General features: G+C 40.2%; 1 non-coding gene across 1 annotated transcript; it reads left to right on the top strand.

The window, feature by feature from the left end:
* The first annotated feature begins 6,261 nt into the window (after nt 1-6,261).
* Nucleotides 6,262-6,395, top strand: LOC142435460 (small nucleolar RNA SNORA33). The gene has a single exon (XR_012781510.1). It is a non-coding gene; the product is annotated as a small nucleolar RNA SNORA33 (small nucleolar RNA).
* Nucleotides 6,396-25,619: the final 19,224 nt, after the last annotated feature.

Below are 25,619 nucleotides of genomic sequence, written 5' to 3'. Positions count from 1 at the left end.
CAATGACTAAGGGCCAGAGGCATACATTTTTTCTCTATCTGCAACTTCTTTCCCACTTGCCTTCACCTGGTTAATACCTATTTAGCCTTTGTGCCTCTGTTTGGATATGGGACCATCCCTTTAAGAAGCCTACTTTAACCCCTTATCTAGCTTAGGTGTCATTCCCCTATTATCCTGTACCCCTGGTAGTGCTATGGGTTAGAAATGTGTTTCTAACAGCAATGTCAGTAGTTCAAACCCATCAGCTATTCTGCAGGAGAAAGATGGGGCTATCTGCTCCCATAAAGTTTTACAGTCTCAGAAATCTCATAGAGCTTACTATGAGTTGCAATCAATTCAATGGTAGCGAGTTTGGCTTTTTGTGTGTTTTTGTGTTGGTTTGTTTACTCGCCCTTATCAAAGCACTTCTTAAGTCCCATCATATTTGTTTAATCATTTTCTTCCTCTACTAGATCGAGCAACACATTAGACCATAGTTCTGTGAAGCCAGGGACATTTTCTTTCTTTTTCATATCTGCATCCCACCCTCAGGCCTGGAGCAGTTTGATGAATGGCATGCATATAACTGAATGCCATTCAAACAATTCTGTCTTGGAAAAAGTACAGCCAGAATGCTCCTCAGAGGCAAAGATGGTGAGACTTTGTCTCATTTACTTTGGACACATTATCAGGAGTGACTAGTTTTCCTGGAGAAGGACATCATGCTTAGTGTGTTAGTCCAGGTTGACGGAAGAAACAAATCCACTGATAGTCATAAGTATGTAAGAGAGAGCTTTATACCAAAAAGTAATTATGCATCAATAAAACATCCCAGCCCGGTCCAGATCAAGTCCATAAGTTCAATATTAACACGTAAATCTGATATTGGTCCATGGATTCCTCTTCAGACTCACACAGCACATGCAATGATACCAAAGGCAGGAAGATCACAGGCCGGTGGGGGGCAAGTCCTGTGGGTGCAATGGTAGTGGAAGCATTTCCAGGGCTCTGGCTGCCATCATAATGACTCCATGTGGCTTGTCAACAGGAATGTGAAGGAGAGAGAGAGAGAGAGAGAGAGAGAGGAAGTGGTCCACCTCTTCTGATGACAGAACCAAGAGAGAACATTCCCAGAATCTTCATGAGAAGGCCATGCCCACAAGGAGGGGCCATCAGGCTGTGACCTGATTGACAGAGTAGACTCCTCCCCTTTATTCTTTTATCAAGTTGGCATGAAATTATGTAACTACCACACTTAGTAAAGTGAAGGGGCAGCAAAAAGAGGAAGGCTTTCAGTGATATCGATTTACCCAGTGGCTGCAACAATGGGCTCAAACATAAAAATTATGAGGATGGTACAGGACTGCCAGGTGTTTATTTGTTTTTTGCAATTTTACCTAAGGTTGCTGTGAGTCAAAACCAACTCACCAGTACCTAACAACAGTAACATTCCTATATGAACCATCCTAAAGTCCTCTGTCCTCACTCTTCTTTTCAAATCACACTACAGAATATGAGAGAGCCAGCTGCCTGCTATAGACCCTGTGCTTGAACACTGAGGAAGTATTGCCTGGGTGTGATAGTTAAGTTTTTTGTCAACTTGACTCAGCCAAGATTTTCATTGATTTGGGAGTTAAGACCTAGTAATCCTTCATGATGTAACCTACCACAATGTAATAAACTCCATAATGGGATCTGCTATGAGCAGTCAATCAATTGTAAGAAGTTTAAAGTGGGATACAACATCCTTACTCAGGTTACTTCCCTCAGGATGTGACCTGCTTCCAATATAAGTAGATACTGAGGAAAAGCCTGCTTTGCTTGTTGATGGATCTGGATCCAGAATCTGGCTTTCAACCTCTGGTTCTTTGTACCTAAGCCAATAACCTGCCATATTGCCTGCTGATCCTAGAAATCATCGGTGGCCTGCCATCTCACTTGCTGACCTTGGATTAATTTGCCTCTGCAATCATGCTTGTCATCTTCCTGCCAATGATATGTTCATTAACCTTCATGGCTACGTGAATCACAAGAAATCTCCAGCCTAACATCTGATCCACAGACTTGAAACCTACCTGAACTTGGACTTGCCTGTTCCTACAACGGTTTGACCCATTTTCCTGATATAAAATTCTTTTTATATATCCATATCATTTTGCTTCTCTAGAGATCCCAGGTGGACAGCCAAGAGTCAGTGCCCCTCTCTTCACGCTGTTTCCTGGCCTTGCTTTGCATTATGAGTTTCAGTTACCACTTGACTTTTTGAAGCTAAAGCCTAGCTATGTTTTAGTTACCGAGTCTTTAAATAGCCTTGGGAAACTGATGGGAGCACAATGAAAATAACGATGACTCATCGAGTCCGCCTCTCCTCCCTTTACCAGGCAGCACAAAACCTAATCTCATCACTGCCAACCCAAGGACTCGTTCAGAAGAAGTAGCGGTAACTTTATGATTATCAGGAAAATCATGCATGGAAGAAGAAGTTGAAGTGAGACCTCATGCGAGATATTCTGCTTTGTACCATGCATGAAACATAGTTAGATGGCAACAGGTAGCATCAAATGGGGAACTGGCAAAGAGAAAGGGGCTCTGTGTGCAAAATGTGCAGAATGCAGCAGATTACCCTAAAGTATCATCTAAAGCTCAGGTGGCCTTCCTCAACCCCATTTGTATAATTGCGTTTATCGATAGGATTTGATCAGGTAGACACATCTAATATTCAAATGCTATACCACAGTAGGCAAGTGGGCTGTAATAATCATTAGCATTGTTCCCCAAACTTCCATAACTCTACATCTTGTGGTTGCATGGCAAAATTGCGTGACTTCTGGCCAATGGCACAAAGGCACTTGCAGGCTGGAATATTTTAATTCCAGTGTGAGGCCTTACAGAGTATTCTTTCCATTTTCCATGGTGACTGGCAATGTTTGAGAGGGTGGCTTCTCTGATCACTTGGGTTTTAAAATGAGGAGACAAGAAGCATTCATTGCTTTCAGATAACTGATTGTAGATATGTAGGCAAGAGTGAGAAATAAACCTCTGTTGGGGTTTGGCATTAACAGGGAAGAGAAAACACAACCACAGCACTGAAAAGAAAGACAATTACTTATCAAAACAACTACATGAAACATTTAGCACACTGGAAAATGTAAATTATTAGTGCATAATATTCTATATCATGCTTTGGTGGTGAATTTGTGCATGTTTATCATATTATTAAATTAATAAATGAGAGGAAATATTTTACCATGAATGTGATAATTCTTTTTTTTTAGATCATTTTCTTGGGGGCTCATACAACTCTTATCACAATCCATACATACATCAATTGTATAAAGCACATTTGTACATTCATTACCCTCATCATTCTCAAAACATTTGCTCTCCACATAAGCCCCTGGCATCAACACATCATTTTACCCCTCCATCCCTGCTTCCCCCTCCCTCATAAACCCTTGATAATTTATAAATTATTATTTTGTCATATCTTACACTATCCGACATCTCCCTTCACCCACTTTTCTGTTGTCTGTCCCCCAGAGAGGAGGTTATATGTAAACCGAATAATCAGTTCCCCCTCTCTACCCCACGAATATGGTAATTCTTGAGATGCAATCATTCCAAAATTTACAGCATAGTCCAAAAATCTAAGCTGGCCTATTCAATTAAATAAATCTTAAGAGGTTCTGGGGTCTTTTTCTCAGACTCAAGTTCCACCCCTTCTTGGTCCCGTTCTCATGAGCTCTATTTTCTGGCTCTCTACAAGCACTCCCTGATCTCTGTCTGCCAACAAAGGAAGATGCAGGGGTCCATAGTTTCTATATGGAAACTAGTTAAAAACAACAACAACAAAACCCTCACACTCACTGCCATGAAGTCATAGCATCTCTATAGGGCAGAGTAATACTGCCCCTTTTGGTTTCGACATCTGTAAATCCTTAAGGGAGTATAAAGCCTCATCTTTATCCCATAAAGTGGCTGGTGGTTTCAAACTGCTGACCTTCTGGTTAGCGGTCCAATGTGTAACCCATTATGCCACCAGGGCTCCCCACTTGTAAGCACTCAACTGTATTTCCAGGTTTCCAGCTGCTAACAGGATAGGGTGTGAGCTTCAGGTCATGTAGAAACCCAATAATATAACTTATTTCTATATGATCTCAGATAAGGTACTTTATCTCTCTGAATGTTTCTTCACCTGGAACGAAGGAGCAATACTTCAGAGTTCAAGGAGTTTCTGTGAGAATTCTGTGAGTTGGATTTCAAACATACAAACACTGGAAATAGTAAGCAATCAGTAACTGTTAATTACTTCCCTTTTACTTTTCTTGTTTCTCCTCTTTCCAAAAATGGGAACTGACGCTGACTACTGACCCAAAGTCTAAATTCTCATACTTTGTTTTTATTTTCCTCTTTCCTCCTAGCTAAAACTACCCCACCACATACACATGTTTCACCATCACCATTTTCACCACCAGTAGAAAACTTCATTCAATTTTGTTTCTCATTTACTGTCTAGTTGAAAGGTTCTTAACTTTTTGCTTAACTATCTTTTAAAAAATGGTTCAGGAAAAACAGTATTTCCACATGCATAGAAACGAAGCATGATCCATACCTCACATCATATGTAAAAACTATTTCACAACATATCAAGAATATATTTTAAAAATCTAAGACTAAAAGTTCTTGAGAAAAAATACAGAAGCAAAGTTTTGGGACTGACTTTATTTTTCTGCAAATAGTGCACCCATGTAGATAACACACCCAAACATATAGTGCACATAAATGATGAAATTTAAAAGTACTGGCATAATGTGCCCACACATATACTTATCTTCCTATATTACAGGGAAATCATATTGTTTTGATCATTTCCTTTCATTCTGTTCATGTTCTTTAATCTTAGACTTTTGTGTATAAAATAGTCTTAAAATAGATAATGATTAGGGCAAAGAATGTACAGATGTGCTTTATACAATTGATGTATGTATATGTGATAAGAGTTGTATGAGCCCCTAATAAAATGCTTAAAAAATAGTCTTAAAATGTCACAATTGATCATAATGGCATAGTCCAAGCTATAGTTCAGAAGTCACAGATTGAGTTTGGTAGTCTTCTGGTAATTGGAAAATAAATCATTGAAATTGTGTTTGTTTCTATTAATCTAAGCTGGTGATGCCTGCCTTAAATGAAATTTCCATGTGATCAGGAATAATAATTGAAGTTAGCAACACATTTAAAAAATGGCATATCACTCTTACAAAAATAATATATGGCCAATTTGCTAAAGACAAAATGGGTGCATAAGCCAATGTGGGGAAGAAGACTGATGATGCCTGGCTATCAAAAGATAGAGCATTTGGGGTCTTAAAGGCTTGAAGATAAACAAGCAGCCATCTAGCCCAGAAGCAACAAAGGCCACATGGAAGCAGTGCACCAGCCTGTGTGATCATGAGGTGTCAATGGGATCAGGTATCAGGCATCAAAGACCCAGAGCAAAAAAATCATATCAATGTGAATGAGGGGGAAGGTGGAGGAAGTAGAGACCCAAAACCCATCCCTAGACAGTTGGACATCCCCTAACAGAAGGGTAACAAGGAAGAGATGAGTCAGTCAAGGGTGTAGTATAGTTCTTTAATGATTCATCCCCACTCTCACCCTCCGCACCACTATCACGACCCCAATTCTCATAATACCTTACAGATCCGGCTAGACCAGAAAATGTACACGGGTACAGATAAGAGGTGGAAACGCAGGGAATCTGGGACAGATAAACCCCTCAGGAACAATAATGAGAGTAGCAAAACCAGGAGTGTAAGGGGAAGGTGGAGGGAAAAAAGGGAACCCATCACAATGATCAACCAATAATCCCCTCCCAGGGGGACGGACAACAGAAAAGTGGGTGAAGGGAGGCAGCTGTTGGTGTAAGACATGGAAAAAATAATTTATAAATTATTAAGGTTTCATAAGGGAGGGAACATGAGGGAGGGAGGAAATGAGCTGATACCAAGGGCTTAAGTAGAAAGAAAAAGTTTTGAAAATGTTAATAGCAACATATGTGCAAATGTGCTTGCTGCGATGGATGGATGGATGGATTATGATAAAAACTATAAGAGCCCCCACTAAAATGATATAGAAAATACAATAATATAATGTGTGGGGAAGTTTGGCAAAAGAAAATGACCATGCGCACAATACTTGTGTAGTGATCTTTTTTTTCAATGATAATCTACTCATTTAATTAACAATTGTATGAAGCCAGACTGCTTCTTAAGAATGAGCACACAGCAAGCCATTGATTCTGCTAACTTGTATGTGGTGCTGCAGAAATTTAGAAAAAGCTGGCAATAGCAGTAAAGCCATGTTATGAGCCTTAAGGATAATTGAGATCATTAAGGTCCCTGAAAGTGGCTACATTAAAAAAAAAAAAAAGAATGAGCACATTTGGTTTAATAAACACACCACAACTGTGATTTTCATAAATCCCTGTGCTAGAAAATACTTTGACAAGATAAAAAGTCCTTCAGACTACTTAGGTCATCTTCTGCTGTGGGCCCTCACCTAGGAACAAAGCAGAAGAGAGCTGCTACCTAGGAGGCATCCAGAGGACACAGTTATTTTTTTGTTGTTACTGTGTTCCACCTAAAAGCCATTTTAAAAGATTCATTCCTATCAGAAACAAACATGTCAACAGAGGCATGTTAGTGATCCTAAAAGTCTCCCAAATCTTGCTGCAGATGCCTCAGTCTAGACAGAGCTTTCAGAGCATTGTGTGGGGGTGCATGTATGTTTAGAAGCACATGGATGTGCATGTGTGTGTAAGCACATATACTCAGTACCAAAAAGCTCTCCTTGAAAAATGAAAGATTCCCCCAGTTCAGTCTTTACAAACTGTAAATACAGCCGGTTCAAATCACAAATAAATAAACTTTAAAAACAACCAAAGAAGAAAAATGAATACTATACGATGGCTCAATCCTATCAATACTGCCAAACTGGAACACCAACTTTATTGTAAGAGTGCAGGATTCATTTGTGTATTAGAACTCAAATTTTGAACACCCACTTTGCAGAAGGCAATGTTAAATGGTGAAAGGCCAAAATCTGTTTGCAGAGTGCCCCCATGGACTAAGCCTCCATTGAATTCCTTCTAATTCTTAACTAGGGATATGAACAGTCTTCCTCTGTCCTGGAGGAGCCCAGGGAGTAGCAGTCTCCTTTAGCGGCTTGCCTGGGTGTGTCCTTGATTGAGATCACCTTGATGGAAAACTCCTGTGGTCAGAAGACCCTAGACCAATCTTGTAAGCTCTCCTATCTAACATAATGTGCATGTCCCAATCTTCATCCTGCTTCCTTTTCTATAGCCACACCTATAACTGTGATGTTTTCCTCTGTGTCCAATCATACTATGTGACAGTTTCCTTTGTTTTCCCATGTCCCATTTAAGTCTCTAAATCTCAGCAAACTCTTGGATGCCTTTATGACCCCGTGGTAATGGTCTCCCTCACCTGGATGATGTGTTTTGTCTTGCTTTAGTCCTGATTAAGATTTAATCAATGTTCTCCTTAAATTATATTTGCAATCTGGAGACTCCTTTGTACCCTAACACACATTAAAGACTGGTATTGAGGGTTTCTTAAGAGCTATACATTAAGAGAACAATCAATGTTGTCCATTAGTATTAAAATTAAAAGACAGCTAATATAGCCTTAAAAGGAGAAATTCAAGTTGAGGCTCCCTGGAGCTGGCACTTTAAGAAGGTAATCCTTGACAAATCCAAGGGTTATGTGGTTTCAATCCAGTTAAGAATAGGCACCACCAGCCAGATATTAATTCCTACATCCAATCCATCAGAAAAGTCTTGGTTTTTCCCCCCAAAATATATACCAAATCATTCCACTTCTCCTTAATTCTAATGGCATTACTCTGATTCAAGTGATTATCGCCTCTTCCCTAGGTCAAGCAAGCCTCCTCAATGGTCTCCCTGCTCCCACCCTTTCTTCTCTACAGTGCATTTTCTATACAGCAGACAGAGGATGATTTAAAAGCAGAAATCAGATTATATATCTCTTTTCGCTTACATGGCAATTATGGAAACACATATTCAAAATGAAACCTCCACCAGTCTGGATCATTGAAAACTTTGATGAACCCAATCCTCACCAATCGATCTATATTGGACAGTCACCAGACTTGAGAATTTTATATTGTTTGTTACTACAGCATAACTTAGCCTAGCCTGACTGGCATATAAAATCCATGCATATGTCTAAAATGGGCATTATGACTTCAACTAGTTTCTTAAGACAGCTTGGATTCCAAAGGATGCTCTTAACCACTCTTCTAGGAGCAGGAGAGACTGGCTAAGTGAGGCATAATATTCAGATGGTGCAATTAACAAATTTAGTTTTATATATACCTCAAGCAGGAGCATCCTGTTGTTGAAGTAAGTCAAGCAAGGCAGTTTCCATCTGGACCAGAACACACAATAGAATTTTAGTCCTTGAGTGGAGAAAGGAAACAAAGCATGTTGACTAGTTAGGAGGTAGCCGTAGCAGAACAGAGGGGTAAGAAAATAAGAGGAAAACACTTAAAGGCAGTTTGGATCTCAAGGGTAAATCTTAGAGGTTCCTAAACTCAGATGAACTTGGTAGTAGTAAACCCAGAGACTCATTCAGGATCCAGTTGTTGTCAGAAGCTCATCAGCCCTTGGACCTGCTGAACCTTGTGGGAAAGTCCCTGCCACAGCCAGTATTGGTTCAGTGGTTGGAATGGGAACCAAGTTGCCTGGCTATAGCTTGGGGAAGCAAAGGTTAGAGAAATTAGGAGAGCCATAATGTGGTCATAGTAACAACTCACAGTTATTAAGTGCTTGCCATGTTCCTGTGCCAAGTACATTACTCGTGTGCTTTCCCTGTAATCCTTATTAAAACTCCTCCAAATTAGTGCTATGTAGATCTCCATTTGGAGACATTAAGTAATTTATGTACAATTATATAGCTTACTAAATATCAGTCTTTATTTAAAACCAGCATGCCTACCTCCCCAGCTTTTACTCTTCTTCCTATCCTTTGAATCCATTTATTTGTTCTTTTCTCTTAGTTTTTCGATCACCTCATTTCTTGTCGCCTGTTCAATACATTCTCTTTATTTTCCTTCACATGGAAAACAAATTTTAGTACATTTTGGCTTGGGTTCCATTGTTCCTTTTTCAGTCATCCACTTCCTGTTCAATATCACAGTATTTCAGCTTTCCATAAATTGACCACTGGGAAGTGACTCATCTATAATCACTAGGTACATTTGACACCTCCAGGACCAGAATATGACAGCAGAGAAGCAAGAAGCCTCCTCACTGGGAAAAGAGGCAGGGCAGTTTTCTGTTTGTAGACAGCAAATCTGGACCCAAGTAACAGAGAGTTGAGAGCTATAAACATTCCTGAAGGGGTCTTGGTAGCAATGCTATTGAGAGAAAAGCATGTAGAAAGGAGGCTAAGGCTTCACTGGGAGCACAGACTGAGGTTTGGGGAGCACTTGGTATGTAATAAAGACATCCTAACATTTTTTCCTGATTATTTAAAACTATTTGAAAAAGACCATTCTAGACAATCAACTATGATGTCACAATAAAGAAAGAGTACAGAGATTGCTCTTAGGTCTGATTGGCTGCTTGGCCTTAAGAAAGCTATGATAAAAATCTTAAAGTGTAAACTAAAGAGGAAAGTTTTAGAACTCCCTCAAAGTGTTGATTTATAATATGGCTCAAATAACTTTATCGTGTCTGGAAGGCACTTAAAACACAATAACTGGATTTTGGGGGGTAAAAAGGCCCATATTTCTCCAGCACACCAGCGGGTGGTTTCAAATTGCTGACCTTGCTGTTAGTAGTAGCCCAATGCATAAGCACTATGCCACTTAGGCTCTTCATGGAAATTTAAGGAAGCTGAAAACTATCTTGAAGGAAAAAAAAGAACAAATTTGGAGAACTAACATGTCTAAATTACAAAGACTACTATAAATAAATTATAATCAAGATAGTGTGGTACTGGCATAAGAATACACAAATAGATCAATGGAATATAATTGAGAGTTCAGAAGTAAACCCATACATCCATGGTCAATTGATTTACAAGAAGAATGCTAAGGTCATTCAATGGAGGAAAGAATGGTTTCTTCAATAATTGATGCTGGGACAACTGGATATGCACAAGCAAAAGAAAGATATTTGACTCCTACCTCATATCATATGCACAAAGTGAATTCAAAGTGGATCAATGATTTCAACGTGTTAAAAGCACAAAATTCTTGGAACAACAAATAGAGGTAAATAATCATTAGCTTGAATTTGACAATGGCATTTTAGATATGATACCAAAAGCAGAAGCAGCAGAAAGAAAATAGATCAATTGAACATCAAATTTTTTTAATTTTGAGTATTATAATGGCTAGTACCATATATAATTTTAGGTAGGCTATAGTGTCTAATTATTTGGAGTATGTGTTCCTGTTATAAAGTGGCTTCATATGATTAAATCAGTTGACCTCAAGTCAAGCAGATTGCCTTTCATAATGTGAGTAAGCCTCAATCTGTTGAAGGCCTTATGGACAAAAGAGAGTTAGTTTCCCTGAGGTGTATTCTGCTTCCAGAATATAAGACTCCCTACATTCTTCTCATCATCTGACATATGTCAACAGGAGCCTCCAGCCTATCACCAACCCTATGAAATTTGAACTTGCTAGTCATCCACAATCATGAGAGTCAATTATTTGAAGAAAGTATCTGTCTATCTATCTAGCTAGCTAGCTAGCTAGCTAGCTATTGTTGGTGGTCAGCCTCAGGTCAATTCCAAAAAAGGTTACCTCATGTGTGCAGAGTAGAACTGCTTAATACGGTTTGCAAGGCTGTGATCTTTTGAAAGATTACCAGACCTGTCTTCCAACACACACACACAAAAAAAAAAACACTGAGATTTTGTTGTTCTGGTGGTGGTGGTAGTGTGTGTGTGTGTGTGTGTGTGTGTGTGTGTGTATATATATATATATATATATATATATATATATATATATATATATATATATATCCCAAATTCACTGCCATTCAGTCAATTCTGACTCATAGCAACCCTATAAGACAAGGTAGAACTTTCCCTGTGAGTTTCTGAGACTCTATGGGAGTAGATAGTCTCTCTCCCGTGCAGCAGCTGGTGGTTTCAAATTACTGATCTTGAGGTTAGCAGACCAACTCATAATCACTACACCACTAACACTTCCAGTTATACATATATCCCTGAAAAACCAGCAGAGGCAACAACAAAAACTCCACAGCTATTGAGGAAACCCTCGATATATAGGCTCACTATGAGTTGGATTGAACTTAATGGCAGTGTGTGCATGCCCCACGAGCACACACAAGGAGCCAGCAACACATCGTGGGAAATGGGAATTAAAAGGGAATGGCAAACTGGAACGTTGAACCCTGGATCTTCAAGGTGCACAACACGCTCCAAAGGCCATACTTGAGGGATGTCATGTGGAAGCCCCACTGGTGAGCTGGACTCTACCTCAGACACACTTATGGACTTGAGTCTGAAAACTGAGTTTCCAACTCCTGTAAACAGTTACAGGCTCATAAATCCATAGGGGTCACTATAAGTCAGCACTGACTCGATGGCAGTGAGTTTGCGGGTTTTGAGGAGAATGCCTAGGATATCAATCTTCATGAGCTTCATTTCATTTTTGACCACATTTAATTTTACTTAAGTTCATATTTTGCGCAGTCCCAGTTCTAATCACTAGATTCTTCCAGCCATTTCTCTTTACATTTAGTGGTGCCCCATCAGCAAATGAAGATCCCAAAGGTTTGGCTCCCATAGGCTTTACCCAACTCATGTCACCATGGTCACTACCATCTAAGCAATCAGCTCTTCTGCAGTCACATTTCAAGTGCCATTCCGTGTGCTCTCCGAGCTGAGGGGCTGGCTGCCAGCAGTATATCCAACAATGTTCTTTCAATGTTTGAAACTGTTTCAAAGCTACTCATGAGGTTTTCAGCAGTTTCTACTTCTGAAGTGAGGAGCCAAGTCCTTCTTCGCTTTCTATTCTTAGTCTGGAAACTCCACTGGAACCTGTTCCCTTTGGGTGACCCTGTTGGCATTTGAAATATCAATGACATAGCTCCCAGCATCACAGAAACACATAAGTCACCATGTATGACAAACTGACTGTGGGAAACAAGTGGGAAGAGTATGTATGCGGACAACCTCTCAACATTCATACGTTCAGGAGTCTGGGAGGCTGGCTCCCATGGAAGAAACCTTCACCTTCGTGAGTTGGAGATGCGTCCACCCACATTCTCTTATGTAAAAGTTGAGTGGCGATACCGGGAGGGTGGAGGGAGGGTGGGGTGGAAAGGGGGAACCGATTACAAGGAGCTATATGTGACCTCCTCCCTGGGGGACATACAACAGAAACATGGGCAAAGGGAGACGTCGGACAGGGAAAGATATGACAAAATAATAATTTATAAATTATCAAGGGTTCATGAGGGAGGGGGAGCAGGGAGGGAGGGGAAAAATGAGGACCTGATGGGGCTTAAGTGGAGAGCAAATGTTTTGAGAATGATGAGGGCAATGAATGTACAAATGTGCTTTACACAATTGATGTATATATGGATTGTGATAAGAGTTGTATGAGCCCCTAAGAAAATGATTTCAAAAAGTGATTTCCCTGAATAGTCCCCATTATAATGCCAACTATTTAAGGTGTTGTTTGCAAACACATGGTCATTACTATACGCTTGAAGGTCAACTGCTTGAAAGCTATCTGCCTGAAGGTTGTCAGCCATCAAAAGAAATCAGACTCTATTATCTGCCCCACACTAAATAGGGCCCACACCCTTCTGATAAAGATCATAGATTATTCCTCTGGAGAAGAGTTCAAAGACACCTAAGGTCAAGCCAACTCAGATGATCAAGTTTAGGCTGCCATCTTGACTCTAGAGCCCATATGTATCTTCATGTATTTCATATGTATCTTCCTTCCTGTCACATGTATTCCCCTAGTACTGAGGCAGACTAACAAAAGAAACTCCATTTTTGTTAGCTGCTGAATGACCTGCTTCTTTCCCCTCCCATCTCAGACAATTCCACTAGTGATTGGTTTTAGAATGTACTCTCATGTTCTCTAAATCAGAACATTGTAATTAATAATATTGTTTCTTTTGATGTTGTAACCAGGAACCAGTTTGTTAAAATCAAGCCTATACCCTGCAACACTCACTAATTCTAAAGAATATTAGCATTAATTTTGCTTTCTGCTTCTGTCCATGCTTAAGTCCTAGACTAATGAAAAATGAATTTTTGCCTTTAAAGATGAACTGAAATGTGTACTCAGGACTGCAATCAAAGAATCGCTTTTAATTCTAGCAGCCCTGTTATAGCCGAATAAAGACTCTTCTAAATTATGAAGACATTATAGTGGCTGTCATTTATGTGAATCCATCACATTATGGTGCAGTAGCCGGGAAGTCGCTGACTTGATGCCTCCACCCAGCAGCTGCTTCTAGAAGTGTGGGACCTCTAGAGGAGGCACCCCATGGTTTCAACAGGGCCACAGACTCCTGGAATTTTGGAATTTTGCCTGAGTCTCCTGTTCCTATAGATGGAAGTTTAACTGTGGTTAAACTTCTGGTTTGACTTGGGAAGGAGACTGGATGTGGTCTGTATGTTGACTGAGAAGCCTGGTAACTTATTGAGCTGGCAGCTTGTCTTTTCAGACTACTGTCACTTAATAAGTTTGGTGGCTTGTTGGATTGGCAGCTTGTCTTTTCTGACACTTAACAAGTATGGTAATTTGGTTTGGCTATTTGTCATTTGTGGAACTGTTAGGCAGCTTAGCCTATGGAATTGGGAAGTTCATTTACGCATGCCCAGGAGAGACAGCATACAAAAGCTGGATTTTCCCGCTGGTGGGCTCGAATGGGCGTTACACCTGGAGCAGCCCACCTGGGCCAGGTGATTGCAATTCAGCGGATGGGAGAGACCTGGGGTCATTCACCACGCCTCCCCTGGGGAACCCTTGAAAAAGCAGGGACCAGAAGGGAGACGGGTTGGTCTGGTTGTCTTCTTGGGAGAAGAAAGATCCTTGCGGGACCCGGAGCAGTCTCTGCCAGGCCACATGGTCAAAGGAATCCTAATGGGTGCCGCGTAAAACCTGAAGCTTCTTTTAACTCTCATTAAATTCACTTGGATCATGAGCTCGGCTTCGGCGTGAAATCTTTCTCGCATGGAGCCAAGGACCGAGGCTGAAATCTAGCCCGGAGAGAGAGACCTTACAGAACTTGGCCAATCTGATTATTTGTTGTGTTTGTGTGTGTCCTTATGATTCCCCTAACTCTGTCATTTTCTTTTTCGTCCTTTCCTCTCTCCCTGTGACTGGGTTGCTGGCTGATAGCCTCACAGTCACATACCTGACTGACTGGACGTCTGGACAAACAAACAAAAACTTCTTTTAGTTGTTATTTTTGTGCTGTGTATTGGCGGGTTTAAATTGTTGGCTAAAAGTAAATGAGTTTTAATCAGGACCAAACAATTTTTGTTTCATAAATTTCAAACCTGGGATTTGGGCAGACTGAATGAATATTAATCTAATCTGCAAGGCACTTGGCAAAAGTTTAAATCTTGAAAGGTAGATTTCTTTGTGTTTGTGATTTTGTTTTTATTGTAAAAATAAGTAATAATTTTAAACAACTTATACCGAAAAAGTTCTGGTTTAGTTTTCAGTTCTCCTGGTTTAATTTTTTGTCCTGTCCCTTTCATGTTGCCTCCAAAGATCATTTGCCTTTCTAAAGTTTTGTTTTATCTGCTTTGCCATGTTTTTTAACGTAGATGACCTGTCAAGCTATGTCTTTGTTGCAGGACTTTAAGCAGTTCCACCAGAGGTTTGGGAACCAGAATGTGTTTTTGAATGGGTAATTAATCTTTGCATCCAAGAAACACTTGGTAAATTCAGCCAATAAAAGGGATTTTTCTTTTATTTTTTTCTGGTAACTGTTTAGATTTTCTCATCTTTGGAAGGGAGGTAATGGTTTTTAATTTTAAAATATATATAGGTGTGGGTTTGCATCTAATTACAGCTCTAACCTGCATGTCAGGGGAGCACCTGAATGGTTTCACTTTAAGAGGAACTCCCCTCCTATTTGTCTGCACCAGACTGAAAGGGTTAAAAATCAGCTCAAATAACTACCCCTTAAAGTGTTTGTCTCCTCTTTCCCCATGGAATGCAGTCTCATTCATCTTTGGTTAATTCTCAGGTTATATTTTGGGTCACACTTTTTGGCTGCTCAGTGTCTTTAACTTTCGGTACAAGAGCTTTCTGCCGCTGCAAATCACTCTCACTGCACTCAGCAGCTCAGGGTATCCCATGGAACATCCCTTGTTTCACCTGCACTCCAGAATCTTTTTGTCAAATGAAAAATTCTCTGCAGTGGCTACAAGCCATGCCTGTCTACGGCAGCTTCTTGGACAAAGTCCCACCAGCCTTGCCTGAGTTTGTTTGCTGTGGGATCTGCCCCTAATCCCCCTCAGGCTATAGCCACCCCTTCTCTCATCCATGGAGCAACCACAGCGCTGACTGCCTGCTCTCACCTGTAAAGCCAGAAAGCTCCAGCAAATGCTGTCTCCTTTCTCCAGAACTGTGGTAAAGTCCCTGCTTTTTTTCTAAACTTATCGCCCCACTTGAAATGACTGGCAGCAAATCATGTTGAGTTTTTCACATCAAAGAAGCACAGCCATATTCCACTGAGGCCCAAAAAGCTGTGTTGAGCTTCAGCAGGGGTGGGACATGAAAGGAAATAAGAACAAATTTAATTTTTTGATCAGAATTAATAGAAATTGCTCAAAGGGTTTATAATGCCTGGAGAACCAAGTGAAAGGGCTATAACCTGAACTGTAGTAGTGGCCTTGAGAGAAGCAGGTCAGACCCCAAAGACAGTTATTGTTCAGATTCAGAACAGGTGATCCTTAGGAAGGAACCACTGCACGTATTTAAAGAAGAAAAGCGTGAAATAATGATTATTAAATATTAAAACCTTTGCTCAATCAAGGGAAAATTTGTGTTTGTATTTCAACAGTTAAAATGTATAATTAAAATAAATAAATGGACGGATAAATAATGTATAATGTTCCTTTTGATGTGTCTACATTAAACAGGTAGTCTCCAGAGATTCCTAAAAGGAAATTCTCAGTCAGAGACCTAATAATTTCTCCTAAGACTCCTGAATACATACATCTTTCTGGCCAAGCTGACAGTGCTTGTTATTTCATCTAAATTAAGTGCAGATCACGCTTATTGGGCTTACATTCCTCATACTAATTGTTAAATAGCATTTGCCGGACCTGTGGTTTCCACCAATGGCACTCAATGAACTCGAGGACCATGAGAAGATGGAAATAAAGTTGCTTTCTCAACAAGAAAGGACGTGCTTTGAACTTTCTGGAGTTATATCACTTATCCATTGTGTGTGAAATCCGCAAAAGGTTGTCTTAAAGCTAAAATGGAAGTGTAAATGTCTTGGTTATCTGTTAATCAGACTAATTATACACTTATTTTTCCTTAGCAAGAGTAACTTTAGCTAAATATAAGAATAATACTGCACAGCGTGGCAAAGAAAATAATAAATTTTGTAAAGTTTTCACTAATCATAAAATTGTATAAAAGAAGTGGTGTTAATTATACCATCAAAGGCCACATTAAAAATATATATGTTGTTAATAATTCTGTCACTATTATTAATTGGGATCCTCATAAAATTGTTCTAAAGACATAAATGCAACTATTTGTAATTATGTAAGCAATGTTATTTGGAATTATACAGAATCTTTTATTGGGCTAACACTCCATCTTTTGTTCCCCTGAACAGTGAGACTCATAAAAATTGCTTGTAGCTACACAGCCAGAGATCAGATAAGGTCACAGTGTTTACTCAATTGTGTTCTGGAAAGACCATGAAAAGTTGAAGTTTTAATTTCTGGAATTTATGTTTGATTAATCCTGTCTACAATGGCTAAATTAATAAATGTAAGTTTAAACTAAGGGGCAAAAATTCCCCTTAAGCCTCTCTGGCAGAAACTGCAGCTTGATCAAAATGGTTAATGGAAAGTCAAGGTGGCTGATAGAGAGCCCTGCCCTGGCTTAAATCAATCAAAAGCCTGTGGCCATATTTCATGTCAATAAAAGTATTTAAATAAAATTAAGTTTAAAGATGGATGGCAGAGAAGGTGGGGAAGGGAGACTCCGGATAGGGCAAGATATGACAAAATAATGATGTATAAATTACCAAGGGCACATGAGGGAGGGGGGAGCAAGGAGGGAGGGGAAAAAAAAGAGGACCTGATGCAAAGGGCTTAAGTGGAGAGCAAATGCTTTGAGGATGATTGGGGCAGGGAATGTGCAGATGTGCTTTATACAATTGATGTATGTATATTTATGGATTGTGATAAGAGTTGTATGAGCCCCTAATAAAATGTTTAAAAAAATTAAGTTTAAAATCTGGCTATACTGAGTCTATACTTTTAAAACTATTGTTATTAATACAGTAATTGATAAAAATGATCATTGAAAAGCGAAGGAATAGAAAGTTTGTAAACCTACTTGCTTTCAGCCATCAATTTGCATCTTTAAAATAGGCATAGGCCATGCCTGCAAAGAATACTCTGAAAAGGTAAGCCTCATCCAGTGATTTGAGTGCTCTGGACATTTGCAGACACTGGTGAAGATTGCTGTTGGCAGAAGAAAAAGGAACACTTTTGGCTCTTTTAAAACTTTAAACTAGTGGTTTGTGTCTAAGGCTGAAAAAATTTAAAGCCATGAAGAATCTCTACTCTCTAGGACTAAACATTAAAAGGAGCCTGTAAGCAGGCTGAAATGCTTGGTAGGTGACGACCTGGGTCTACTTGTGTGGAAATGGAAAGAAATTCAGCAATAAGAAAACAAATTCAGTCTGATGTCCAACGCCTGATAACCTCATTTACAGGAGCTAAAGAAGAGGAGAGTCGGTTGGCTGAAGCTAACGGTCTAGGCCAAGGGGCTAAAGTTATTTTTTAAAATTATGACTGGGCCCACGGTCAAAAGGCAAGGGGACCAATGGGCACCCTGGTGGGGCCAAGGGAGGCAGCCCACATTGAGTTAACCAAAACCGGACCAAATGAAAAGATTTCTGAGCCTGTAAATTGGTGCCCATTGCTGCTGACTTTATGAATGGCCTGTCCTTATTTGACTTTGCTTATGGATGCAGACTCACAAGGTTCTAATCAGAATGAACATTTTTCATATCAAAGTACATGTTTGTCTCCTCAAAGCAGTAGGTTAATATAAGTAGGCAGTATAAAAATTGTATGCCCAAAATTTGGGGGACAAATTGGGGGGAATAAAAGGATAAGGGGGGATAAAGACAAACTTTCATAGATAAAAATATAAAATATTTTTGTTTTGCTCACTTATAATATATTCTTTTTAAAAAAGGGTGGTACGTTTCAAACTGTATGTATATTAGTTTTATTTTGTTAGCACTACTGTCCTTGTTTTGAAAATTGTAGGTAACTAAAACGTTGTTTAAGGGTGTCGTGCTAATCTGACTCCGACCCTTTGACTGTTCCAAGGACACCCACAGGCAAAGATTCGTAATCATAATCTGCTTAAGTCCCTGCAAACCTTAAAGATTGTCTAGCACCAACTCCACAAATTCTTGAGGAAGGTAGGACTCCAGCCACCAGCCAGCAGCCTACCTGTGCACCCATTGCAACCCGGTGACTGTGTCCTCGTAAAGCACTTCATGGCCACTGCACTTATACCATGTCGATAATAAAGGCCCTCTGCTATCATGTTCTCAAATGTGACCACGGGTGAGATGAACGAGCTTGCTGCCTGAGCTCACCACTAGCATCATAAGGCTGTGCTGCCCAATGCAGAATGAAAGGCTCATTCTACTGTAAAAGACCCCTGAAACTAAGACTACATCAGGTTTCTTAATACTGTTATCTCAGTCTAGGTTTTCTGCAAGTTGTAATTAAACTATTAAAATGTGTCTCAATGGGTCACAAGTGTGTTTTAAAGCTTTACTGGAAATGTGGTTTTCTTGCTCTTTTGGCCTTACCACCTGCTTGTCTACTTGTATGTTTAATGACTAGGTATTTCAGGTTCTGCAGCCATAGGTGTCTCTGTACTCATTACACAAAGTCATGGCTTAAAAGGCCTCTCTAGTATAATTCATGTAAATATTAATGGATTAAAAGCCACCATTTAAAAATTGTCAGAAAAAATTCATTAGGAGAATTCACCCAAAACTGTACAGAAACGGTTAAGTTTATGATCTTGAGAACCCACTATACCAGAAGAAGCTACTGATGAATCATTACTCCCACTACTGTTCCTGAGGGGGTTATCTGTCCTAAATTCAATGTGTCAAGAGCTCTTATCAGTACCAATGTGTGTCTCTAGCCTGATTTATAAGGTAGAACTGGGTCATGGTCATGGAGGAGGGGGGCGGGATTCAGGAACTTGGTTGTATCATCCCTGCCTTATAACCCTTCTGAGGGGGGATATCCAACTGTCTACAGATGGGCTGTGGTTCTCCACTCCAAACCCCCCTTGTTCATATCGATATAGTTGTTTGGGATATTTTGATACCTGATACCTGGTCCTGTCAACACGTCATGATCACACAGCCTGGTGTGCTGTGCTTCTTCCGTGTGAGCTTATTTGCTTCCCGGCTGGATGGCTGCTTGTTGAACTTCAAGCTTTTAAGACCCCAGATGCTATATCTTTTGAAAGTCAGGCACCATCCACTCTCTTCACCATGTTTGCTTGTTCACCCATTTTGTCTTCAGAGATTGTGTTTGGAAGGTGAGTATCAAAGACTGCCAGGTTATTAGAACAAAGTGTTCGTGTGTTAAGGGAGGTCTTGATTAGAAGTCCAAAGTCCATCTGCTATCTTACACTTAACATATATATATATGTACATTTGTTTGTATCCCTTTCATTATAAATTAGTATATTTACATATATACATGCCTATAATTATACCTCTAGAAATAGTTTTTGCCTGCTATTTCTTTCCTTTGTTATAGTTTTGATTACTTTGTTTGGTTGTTGTCTTTGGTTATTCCTGTTTGAAATGGTGAAAATGAATGTTGTTAATGTATATTTTGAGCTCAAGTGACAAAATCACCCCTTGAATTTCTCAGAGCTGCTTAGTGAAAATGGCTGATTGAGGTGAAAATGGGTGACAGGTCCCACCCTGGCTTGAGGCAATGCAGCAAGAGGCCTAAGGCCATATTTCCTATCAATGGAATCATTTAGATAAGGATTAAGATAAGATAGATAAGAATTGAACTTGACTATTTTAAGAATTGAGTATAGGATCTGAGTGTACTAGGTTCATACTGTTTTCTTCTACCTATTGTTATGATATAATGATTGATAGAAATGATTGTTGGGAAGTAAGCATAGAGAGTTTTTAAAACTACTTTCCTTCAGCCATTAAATTGGGATTTAAATGGATAAGGACATGCCTGAAAAGAAGGCTCTAAAATGATAAGCCCCACCCAGTTTCTTGAGTGCTCAGGACATTCAAAGTTAAAGAGACTTGCCTAGGGGGGCTACTGACAGATTGAAGAAAAAGGAACTCTGACTTTTGAAATTTTAACCTAGTGGTTTGTGCCTGAGGCTGGAAAAATTTAGAACATAGAAGGAACTCTCCGTTCTTGGAATGAATTGTTAAAGGAAGACTGTGGGCAGGCTGAAATGCTTGCTAGGTGACAACCTGGATCTACTTGTTGAGTAGAAGTGAGAGAAATGCAGCGATAAAGAGATGGGTTGAGTCTGACCACTGACACCTGTGGACCTGGTTCACAGGAACTAGAGGAGAAGATGAGAGCAGGTTGACTGGTCTGAAGTTCATGACCTAGCACAAGGGGACTAGGCTTCTTGAGAATTTGTGATGGGGCCCATGGTCTAAAGGCAAGTCAGCCAATGGGCACCCTGGTGAAGTTAAGTGAGGCAGCCCACATTGAGTTGACCAAAACCCAACCAGATGGAGGAATCATGTGGAGAATCACTGGATCCATAAGACTTTTTGCTCACTGGCCTGTGATCTTCCTACATTTGGTGTCATTGCATGTGTTGCATGAGTCTGAAGAGGGACTTATAGACTGGTATTGGATATATGGGCTAATATCAGACTTTATTGACTTGAGAAGATTTTTGAGCCTGTGAACTGATGCATATTGCTGCTGACTTTATGAATGGACTGTCCTGGTTTGACTTTGCTTCTGGAGGCAGACTCATAAGGTTCCAACTCTAATGAAGATTCTTCACATTAAAGGGCACATTTGTCTCCTTAGTGCACTGGGTTGATGTAAGTGGGCAGTATAGAAATTGGATACCCCAAATTTGGGGGATAAAGACATGAAGTGGCTGGCTTACAAACTTTCACAGGTGCTGGAACATATTCATAGGATTTTTTTCATATTCATATGATTATGGTGTAAGTGTTCACTTAACTGCAATTATTAAGCAGAGACTATTGTGTCATTCACTTATAGAATATTATGTTCAAAAGAGGCTTTGTCACATATTGAGTTCCATACATTTTATTTGTTAGGTACAGATATGATTTTATTATTGTTTATTAAAATATTGTGTATGACTAAAGAGTTGTGCGAAAGTGTCAAGTTGACAAGGGATGATCTGTGGCTGTTACATAATCTGTCAACCTGCAAAGGGGTGGCATCTAGCCGGACAATCAGGTCACAGCTTGATGACCTCATTTGGAGGTGCCATGGAGATGAATAGCTCACTGGAGGCCAGACCCACACTCTCTGCTTGACATTCCTGTTGACAAGCCACATGGAGCTATACTGGTGGAGGCAGAGTCCTGGAGCTCGAGGAATCATGTGGAGATTCACTGGATCCACAAGACTTTCCACCTACCGGCCTGTGATCTTCCTTCATTTGATGTCATTGCATGTGTTGCATGAGTCTGAAGAGGGACTTATAGACTGGTATTGGGCATATGGGCTAATATCAGACTTATAGACTTGATCTGGACTGGGCTGGGATGTTTACTCAATATACAATTGCTCTTTTATATAAAGCTCTTTCTTAATCATATATGAGTGTCTCGGGATTTGTTTCTCTAGTCAACCTAGACTAACACAATGACAAAATACAACAAAGAGAAACTCCAATATGAAAAATAAAAGTCCTACAAAAAATATTAAAAACCAGATCAAGCCCAAACACATCAGAAGGGAGATCAAGTGACAACATTTTAAACACTGAAGTCAGATTTATCATTTTAATCTACTATAGTCATCTCTCCAGGACTCTGTCTGATAACCAAGTTGTTGCCATGCCTCAATTATGGTTAGAGGGAAATCACCAAAGGCTTATTCCCTGTGTAGATCCTGCAATTGTATTTTGGCCTTCCACTATCTTCCATAGCCTTGTGCATGCCGGAATCTCACCATTTAACCTTTGACCCTATTCCTTCCTTCTTATTTGGATTGCATAATTTATAAACCTTGGGTCACAGATGTCAATGTGCTCTTTCCATGGGGCTTAGGTGTTGTCTCACTTAGATGGCTGCTTTTTTGAAAACAAGCCTTTAAGTCGACAGACACCATTATTTCTGATAGCCAGGCACCAACTAATTTTTTTCACCACACTTTGCCATAGCACCAATATCTTCTGTGTTTCCTTCACTTGGGTGAATATCAAGCAGGGCCATATTGCAAGAACTAATTGTTCTTAGACTGGAGCTAGAATTAAGTTTAATCCCCTAAATCCATTTCTGAATCTATGCTTTTTATCTGTCTCTGATACTCCTTAGAGACATCGTTGTTATTTTATGGTAGAGAATCTTATCGATCATCTCCCTGAAGCATAAGGACCTTTTGTTTAGAGTATCATTGATTAATCCTTGGTATTAATTTTAAAACATGATTGAGAGTGGGAGATTGACTAAGTGTAGGCTAACTACAAATCACAGAACATGGAGTCTTGATTTATACAGAATAAACCCTTACATGGCTGGGCACTATTTGCCCAAATGATAGGAGTTGGTGGTCAGGCAAAACTTACAATACTATGCACTGACAATGTCAGACACAGGTCTGCCAGAATAATACATATCTTAATATAACAAGTAAACCATTGAAGTAGTAAGTAAATGTTAGTCGCCTACTGACAGTTCAATATTCTTGATATAGCTGTCTTTTGCTTCTTCACATAACACGTAATTTCAGTTTAAGTCTTCAGGTTACAGGTGTGTTTGAAGTAGAGCCAATTTCACTTAGTGGGGTTTCCACATCGCATCCCCCTGATATGGCCTTTGGAATGTGTTGTGCACCTTGAAGATCCATGGTTCCATGTCCCAGTGTTCAGTGGCATATGGCCTGGGTCCCCGGGTGATGTCCAGAAACTCATACCAAATGATTTCTGAGGAGTATACTACCAGGCATATACCAACCCCTGGAGGGTCCTTAAAAGTATGTTAGTCATTTTCCCCCACTAGGAAATTGGTCCTTCCCCTTTTACTATCAACACGCATGCACTTATCTTCCCCATGGCATGTCTGCTCCCTTTCCCCACTCCTGATTTGATTTTCCCATTAGTATCCCTCATCACTCTAGTAGGGATGTCTGCCAGCCTGGGTGGACCTCATTATATCTTTGCATGGCAGCCACTAAGTGATAATACTCCCCTCCCCCTCTCTCAAAACTCTGATCCCAGGTGACAGGAGGACACTTCCCCCAAAGTGGCCATTAAGATACATACATAGAGAGGAAGGTGCAAGGTTCATGGGTGCCTCTCAAGCTCTCTGCCAAAATGCCTAACCAAGCTGGCCAGCAGATTAGATGTCCTGAAAGCCTGAACCTGGAGCAGAGTTCTGTCCAAAGACAAGAATTCTCCCTAACTGTGCAAGCTACATCCTTCCTCTACTGTTTCCTTAAAGCCTCTCCTTGGTGTCCTGGCCCGGCACACTCTGTGGGCAGCCAGCACCACATATTCTCTGTGACAGTAAACATCTCATGACTGCCAAAACTCTAAGTGGTGCCTCAGCTTCCCAGTGTTTTCCCCTTTGGTTGGCAAGCCAGTGAACAGATGTCAGTGGGGGTAGAATGAAGGGAGGAGTCAAGGGAAAAGAAAATTCTCGGTTTGAAAAAGGCAAGATGACAGCATCAAAAGTTAGATGTGATGCATTTGTAGGCATTTTTTACATATTCTGGAAAAGAGAAGAAAAGCTGTTTGGGAAACATTTTTTATTAAATCATTTTATTGGGGGTGTGTACAACTCTTCATAATTCATACACACATCCATTGTGTCAAGCACATTTGTACACATGTTGCAATCATCATTTTCAAAACATTTTCTTTCTACTTGAGCCCTTCATATCAGCTCATTCCCACCCCCTCCTTTTTTCATGTCTTATACTGACCACTGTCTCCCTTCATCCACTTTTCTGTTGCTCATCTCCCTGATAGGGGGTTATGTCAATCATTGTGATTGGTTCCTGCCCCCCCCCCTCCCATCTTCCCTTTACACTCCTGGTATCACTACTCTCATTATTGGTCCTGAGGAGTTTATTTGTCCTGGATTTCCTGTGTTTCCAGCTCTTATCTGTACCAGTGTACATGGTTTGGTGGGATTTGTAAAGTAGAATTGGGATCAGGATAGTGGGGGGGGGGGCATTAAAAAACCAGAGGAAAGTTGTATGTTTCATCGGTGTTGTACTGCACCCTGACTGGCTCATCTCTCCCTTGCGACCCTTCTGTATGGGGATGTCCAATTGTCTACAGATGGGCTTTGGGCCTCCACTGCACACACACCCTCATTCACATTGATATGATTTTTTTGTTCTGGTTCTTCGATGCCTAATACCTGATCCCATTGACACCTCATGGTCACACAGGTTGGTGTGCTTCTTCCATGTGGGCTTTGTTGCTTCTAAGCTAGATGGCCGCTTGTTTACCTTCAAGCCTTTAAGACCCCAGACGGCTGGGCACCATCAGCTTTCTTCACCATATTGACTTATGCACCCATTTTGTCTTAAGCAATTGTGTTGGGAAGGTGAGCATCACAGAATACTGGGGTTATTAGAACAAAGTGTTCTAGCATTGAGGGAGTACTTGAGTAGAGGCCCCATATTCACCTGCTACCTTAATACTTCACATATAAATATGCATATATAGATCAATTTCCTTATCCTTAAAAAAATTCACATATATACATGCCTGTATTTAGATCTCTATAAATGTTCTTTGCCTCTGTGTTAGTCTGGGTAGACTAGAGAACCAAATTCATAGAAAATCATATGTGTATAAGAAAGAGGTTTATAAACAAGAATAATTGAATATTGAGAAAATGCCCAAGTCCAGTCCAAATCAAGTCCATAAGTCCAATACTAGCCCATATGTCTGATACCAATCTCTAAAGTACTCTTCAGACTCATGAAACACATGCAATGACACCAAATGCAGGACGATCACAGGCCAGTGGGTAGAAAGTCTTTGGTTCCAGTGGCATTGTAAGCACCTCAGTGCTGGTAGGGTTGTTCATGTGGCTTCTGCAGGTCCTGGGTTCT

This window comes from Tenrec ecaudatus, chromosome X (genome assembly GCF_050624435.1).
Source record: "Tenrec ecaudatus isolate mTenEca1 chromosome X, mTenEca1.hap1, whole genome shotgun sequence".
In the NCBI taxonomy this organism is placed as follows: domain Eukaryota; kingdom Metazoa; phylum Chordata; class Mammalia; order Afrosoricida; family Tenrecidae; genus Tenrec; species Tenrec ecaudatus.
The sequence above is the reverse complement of the archived record's forward strand: the minus strand, read 5'-3'. Positions and strand labels throughout refer to the sequence as shown.